At 46.0% G+C, this 6,837-nt stretch overlaps 1 long non-coding RNA gene across 1 annotated transcript; it reads right to left on the reverse strand.

Annotated features, from left to right (window-relative positions):
* Positions 1–4,566: 4,566 nt before the first annotated feature.
* On the reverse strand, positions 4,567–6,506 carry LOC310761710. Its single transcript, XR_014547683.1, has 3 exons — positions 6,222–6,506; positions 5,073–5,135; positions 4,567–4,897 (listed from the first exon to the last, which is right to left on the reverse strand). It is a non-coding gene; the product is annotated as an uncharacterized lncRNA (long non-coding RNA).
* Positions 6,507–6,837: the final 331 nt, after the last annotated feature.

A 6,837-nucleotide genomic window follows, 5' to 3' on the forward strand; every position in this document is an offset into this window, starting at 1 on the left:
AAATCACAGATACGCTTACTGAGGCGCATGCCATGAAATGAGAACTACCCAAGAGAAGTCCAATGTTATAATAAAATTATACCGTGTGAGAATGCTTAATCCTATGCTGTGTTCCCTTGTTACATTCCCCAGTTCATTTTTCTGGATCTCATGCCCAAATCATAGCAATTTCTGTTGCTAATTTGATGCCTAATTTGCCTAGTCATTTCCCCCCTGCTTCTCGTGTGTGTGTGCGCCATCATCAGAATGTCTCATGTTTGTTTATTAGGGACAACAAACAGTTTAAATGAACTGGGTCAGCGTCTTTGTACTCCCCTTATGAAAAGCCTATCTTTCGTTTAGCTGTCAATTTGCTTATCTGATTCAGTTGTCTAACCAGCTTTGTGTAAAAGGCATAATCTCTTTATCGCAGCGTCCCCAGTGGGCATGCAGACAGATGCAGCACATCTGCAGCATTTTTCCACTGCCTCTGAGCTTTATTGTACTTGCCCAGGTTTGTTTATTTTTCTCTTCTTCTTAAAAGAAAAGAAAAAGAAAAGACATATTTCTAATTTTAAGCTACATCAGACGTTGGCCTGAAACCAAGTCACAGAAAGCTAGAGCTGTTTGTGATCATAATTTACTATGCTTTTGTAGAAGAATGAAGTCACGCCATCAAAAATATCATATTTGTCTTCCTGTAAGCAGGTAACCTAAGTGAGGTGGTGGATAACAGGTGGCCCTTTGTGGACATCAGTTCTTGGGCTCCAATTCCTATCAGTCCCAAACCAGGGAGCTGTAGTCCAACAACATGCCAAGGACACATTATTATTATTATTATTATTATTATTATTATTATTACTAATAATAATACCCCACCCATCATTATCATCATCATCATTTATTATTATTAATACCCCACTCATCTAGCTGGGTTTCCTCAGCCACTCTGGCCAGCTCCCAATAACACAATAAAACATGAAATACTGAAAACTTCCCTCAACAGGGCTGCCTTCAGATGTCTTCTAAAAGTCAGACAGTTGTTTATTTCCTTGATATCTGATGGGAAGGTGTTCCACAGGGTGGGCGCCACCACTGAGAAACTGTGTGTAAGAGAAATCTGGTGGACAAGCAGTGGCAAGAACAGGCCCATCTGCTTCATTCAACCAAGTCTCTGTTACACATGCCGGGTCAAGTCCTCCATCCACGATCAAGTCGTGGATGGCAGCCGTCTTGTGAATCATTGACCTGGCATTGCACAGCAGCACCTTCAGGTCATGTGGGTCTCCCTTGTTGATTCCAGTATCCTCCCAGTCAAGACCAGAGGTGTCAAGACCTGGAGGCAGGGATAGTCTTCAAAGAACGACTAAACCTGCCTCCTCGTTAATGACATGGTCTGGAAATAAAGCTGAATAGCGTGAGATTCAGAACAGATAAAATGGCGTACATGCTTAAACTATGTTACCTTCTCCCACAAGAGGCAATGGTGGCCACCAACAAGGATGGCTTTAAACAAGGATTGGACAGATTCATGGGGGAGAGGGTTACTAGCCACAGTGGTTATGCTCTGCCTGCATGGTTCCATGGTTAGAAGCCATAATTTTTCTGAATATCAGTTCCTGGAAATTTCAGGAGGGGAGATGCCTCTTGCACTCAGATCCTGCTGGTGGGTTTTCCCCCACAGGCAACAGGGTGGCCACTGGGAGAACAGGATTCTGAACTAGATGGGCCATTGGCCAGATCCAGCAGGCTCTTCTTATGTCCTTAGTCCTTTGCTTTGATCCAACAGGGTTCATCTTACATTTGCAGGAGGGCTTATCCAAAGGAAAGCAATTCCGACCAGTTAACATGAACACCTCTGTTGGGTCTCTTGTTCTCCAAACTTACTACATATATAAGGAATAACAACATTCATAGGTGTGCTAAGAGATGGCAAGGAGCAGTCACAAAAGCTTGGGTCATCTATGCCTTTACACTCTGGATGCTGCAACCAGAGAAAGCAATAAGGGAGAAGAGGGAACTGTGGCTTTGCAACAGGAATAAATGGTTACAGGGAATAAATACTTACCTTCACAAAGATGCTTACTTGGTTTTTGTTGCTTCCATAGATCGAGGGAAGGTGACCAGGTCAAGAGTGGTTTGATCAATCAATTGCAATGACCTTCGAGCTCCACCAGTGCTGTTTGTGTGTGTGGCAGAATTCATCCTTCTGGACACAGAAGGCACATCGGCATATGTACACACACACACACACACACTGCCTGTAGTTTCTGGCCCACAGACTTTGATAAATGGCTCAAACTCTGGGCTGCACTCTGACATCTGGCAAGTCTAATTGCAGAACTGCTATTTTAGGATGTCACATATTCTCTTAGTTCATTGAGCTCCTGGTAGGCAGTAATTTGTGATGTCTGAAAGCACCCTGAATGTCAGCTCCCCAATCACTTTAACTTTAAATCACCTAAGGAATAAATAAATAAACATTCAGGGTTTTCTTGAACGCTTGAATTGCCATTCATTTCTGTGGAGCTGATGGATACTGAGAAAATCTGGAGAGGGTGGGGGTGGGGAGTTGTGTGGGGCTAGTAGTTTGAGCCATGGAGCTAAAGCTTAATTCTAGCGCTGCAATCCTTTTTGAAGACTGATGATGTTGCTGAATAATTGGTGTTTTGCGTAGAGTTTGTAACAAAAGCCATTTTAAAAATTAATCCTGTCCCTGGCATACAGAGAAAAGGCATCCTTGCTTTGCCTCATTTAGCTCTAAAATAGGGAGCAATGCTAAAAGGACTCCAACACTGTCCATATCTGTGTCCTATTAGGACTCAACACTGTGGGAATGTTCAGGAAGGCAGGAGAGGATATATTGTTTAATTATATCCTTCCCAACTTGTGTTAACAAGTTCTACAATTTAGCAGAGTAACATTCCCCTTTTAAACTTTCACAGCGGATAGGTTTGCCAGGCTTGTATAAGCCTCTAAAATCAGTTTCCTGGTAATTCCCCTTTATTCCCTCATAAAAAGAATAGACACAACACAGTCTTGTATAAAAGTATAAAATAGTTTACACACACATCTTGTTCACAGATGGCTCCCAGAAGGCAGACTTAAGTTACAAAATATATACACGTGGAATCTATCCCATAAGGAGATAGTTCCTTTGTCCTCTCTTGAAGCCAAGAGAGCATCTCAGGCTAAGGAGATGTTGCTTCTTGGAGGAATGGAGTCAGAGAGAGAGATGGCTGTCTCCCCTGAGCTATTTTGTTACCTGCACAGGTGATGTCATGGCACAGGTGATGTCTGGGTCACATGTAGATGAAGTTTGTTCCAGCCCAGGAGGAAACAGGAAGTTCTGACTGGCTGGTCCAGACACCCCCTTTTTATGTCCACTCTAGGAATGTTGTATTTGACTGCTCTGTGTTTCACACCCCACAAATACTGTGGGTGGCATCATAGAATTGTAGAGCTGGAATGGACCCTGAGTGGCTGGGGAAACCCAGTCAGATGGGCGGGGGAAGAAGAAGAAGAAGAAGAAGAAGAAGAAGAAGAAGAAGAAGAAGAAGAAGAAGAAGAAGAAGACGTCCAACCCCCTGCAATGCAGGAATCTGAACTGGAGCACCCATGACAGATGGCCACCCAATCTCTACTTATAGACCTCCAAGGAAAGAGAGCCCACAACCTCTTGTGGCAGTCTGTCCCACTGTCAAGTGGTTCTTACTTTCAGAAACATCTTTCTGATGTTTAGTAGGCCTCTCCTTTCTTGTAACTAGAAGCCAATGGTTTGGGTCCTACCCTCTGGAGCAGGAGAAAACAAGCTTGTTCCATTTTCCACATGACAGCCCCTGAGGTATCTGAAGATGCCTGTCATATCACTTCTCAGTCTTCTCTTTTCCCCAGGGTGGGTAACAGGCAATTCCTCCACCCCCTTGTCTTGGTCTTACCACCCCTCCATGAAGATTCTTCGGGTCTTATCTTATGGAAGTAGATTAGGGATGGAGCCAAAATCCCAGTTTCTCACTCTGGCAGAAGACTTCTGGAGCAGATCAAGGTTGGCTGCAGCAGGTCCTAGGGCCATTTTGGCCATCCCTCAACCTCCCACAAAAGCAAATTGCCATCACTGGCCCTTTGTTGTGTTGAAGATCCCAGAGGATAGAGGGCAGGGGCTAGGATGGCACAAGCATGCCCTCAGGCCTCTCTAGGCCTCTCCTCATATTCTCTACAGCCTCTGGCACAACCAGGGGGCATTGTCATCAGCTGTTACTTCCGAGCGAATGTCCTTGGGAGCCAAACAGAAGTATATAAAAGGGTTTGGGGTATGTTGAAACATGTTGAGACTCAAGCTCTCTGAATGGGGATTTTAATGACCGCATCGGAGAGTACAGGGAATTGTGAGGAACGAATTTGCTGCTGTCCTTGTGTTAATGTAACTGAAAAATCATGCAGATAAGGACGTAATTCCCCCGACCCCTTTCTGCACAGAACAGCAGCTTTCTCCTGATGGAATTCGACTCACACCAGTTACCATATGAGGCTCGATCTTGCAAGTACCCTTGAAAAGTTATAATAGCAGAATAATGGAGTCAGGAGGCATTCTGACAGCCAGCTAAGCTGTGTGCTCGCTTTGATGCGATGGGGCCATCTGAGCAGCAATCCAGCTATAGGTTTAATTTCCTTTTCATACTTATCAAGGGTAGTCAGGGTAGAGGAAGTTGGTGTGGACCTAAATAGCAGAGGCAAACAGCTGCAAGCGACCAAATCCTTGTGTATCGCCAGGAGATTATTGGGGTACATATGAAAGCCACTTTAGGCATCTCTTCTATTTTACAGATGAAGGTTCTGTCCCTGTGTCTGTGTGCAATTATATCATAGCATCGGGGATTGAAGTTCGTGTAACTGACTCATCAGCCTGTGAAATCTATAGCTGGAAGAAAAAGGGGGGATTCTGAAAGACATTACGGTGGAAGCATTCATTAAAGAAGGGGTGGGGATCTCAGGGAATGAATTCAAGCCCTCCAAAGATCTCTACTTTCTCCTTGGGTCTCTTGGGCACACACCCTCCCAAGCCACACCACATATCCCCAAGGCAGGTCCCTCACTGGTGCTGCTGGTTCCTTGCGTATTTAGGCTACTTCAAGTCTTCCATTGGACTCTGACCATGCCTGGGGGAAAGAGCAGGTGGGTGTGAAAATTAGCCTACAGTAAGGGGTTAAATTTTACATTCATTGCTCCACCCACTGACCCAGACCACCACTGGCATCTGCCCCCCCCCCAGCTCACTGCAACCTCCCCACCCAGTAAGCCATATTCCCCTTTTCCCCCCTTAGGACCGCATCCAAAAGCAATATAGATGGACAACTGAAAAGTCTACAGAGAAAAGATGGCTCGCAAAAGCTTTCCAGTGGGATTTCTGATCCTGCAAAGACCCACACATATCTCAGTCACTTTCTCCTAAGCTGCAGCATGGATGAAAGGCGCTTTCCTCCTTTCCTGAAATGTGAACAGCAACAGAGCCTTTTCTCAAAACCCTGCCCTCATTAGGCTTGCATCTCAACTTCTGCGGTTTTGAATCAATGGGCACAGCCAGTGTTGCCACAACCTTTGCCTTGCTCAGTTTGAAATGGGCCTGCCTTGAAAATCTGTTCCCAAACAGCATTAAAGAGGAACACAGGAGCTGCTTTCTATGGTCTTCCTCAGGAGGTTGTGGACTCTCTTTCCTTGAAAGCTTTTAAGCAGAGGTTGGATAGCTGTCATGGATGCTTTAGCTGAGATTCCTGCATTGCAGGGGGTTGGACTAGATAACTCTTGGGGTCCCTCCCAACTCTACAGTTCTATAATTCTATACCAGTCAAGGAGGAGGAGGAGGAGGAGGAGAGTTTGGATTTGATATCCCGCTTTATCACTACCTGAAGGAGTCTCAAAGCGGCTAACGTTATCATTTCCCTTCCTCCCCCACAACAAACACTCTGTGAGGTGAGTGGGGCTGAGAGACTTCAAAGAAGTGTGACTAGCCCAAGGTCACCCAGCAGCTGCATGTGGAGGAGCGGAGATGTGAACCCGGTTCACCAGATTACAAGCCTACTGCTCTTAACCACTACACCACACCGGCTCAAGCCATTGGTCCATGTAGATGAGTCTTGTCTACCCAGACTGGCAGCATATCTCTAGTGCAAAACTGGGGGACCTTTCAGGCCTAGCAGACCAGATCTTTATATCCACCACCCTGTGCACCAACTTTGACCACTCACCTGATGAAATTGGCCTGTGGGAGTGGGGGGGGGGAGAGACAGACATCAAACAGGACTTAACTCCCACATACACCCATCAGCAGATAAGATGAGGGATTCAATCCTGCTTCCTGTAAGGAAAACAGCCAGGTTCCTAACTGCGCCCCCATTCAACATTGCATTATGACATCAGGTTTGGAGCAGGCGGGTGTAGTTTGGGGAAAGCTACCTCATGAGCCAAGTGCCTGGGGGGGGGTCAGATTTGGCCCACTGTCCAGAGGTTCTCCACCCCTGCTCTAGTGTAGGAGAGTGGTGTCATTGTCTTGTTGCTGAGCAACCAAGTGCAGAGCTTAGTGGAGTGGGAGGCCAGCCAACCAGAAGAGTCTCTGAAGTGTACTTGCCTGGAGGCAGAGTCAGCATTCAAAGTCAGGTCCAGTCCTAGGGTCGGGCAAACAGCAATCCACATGCTCGCACGGTCCAGGGGTCAGGGAATCCAATGATCAAGGGCCCAAACAAGCAGGAACCAGCAAGGTAAGGTCAAGGACTACAAGCATTGATTCCAGCATTTGACTGCTCCTGGAAGCTTTGCATAAGAAGGCTGAAGCCTGCTGGTTCCCATCAGCGCCTTCTCCTCTGT

The sequence above is a fragment of the Podarcis filfolensis genome (assembly GCF_964270895.1).
Source record: "Podarcis filfolensis genome assembly, chromosome: 4".
In the NCBI taxonomy this organism is placed as follows: domain Eukaryota; kingdom Metazoa; phylum Chordata; class Lepidosauria; order Squamata; family Lacertidae; genus Podarcis; species Podarcis filfolensis.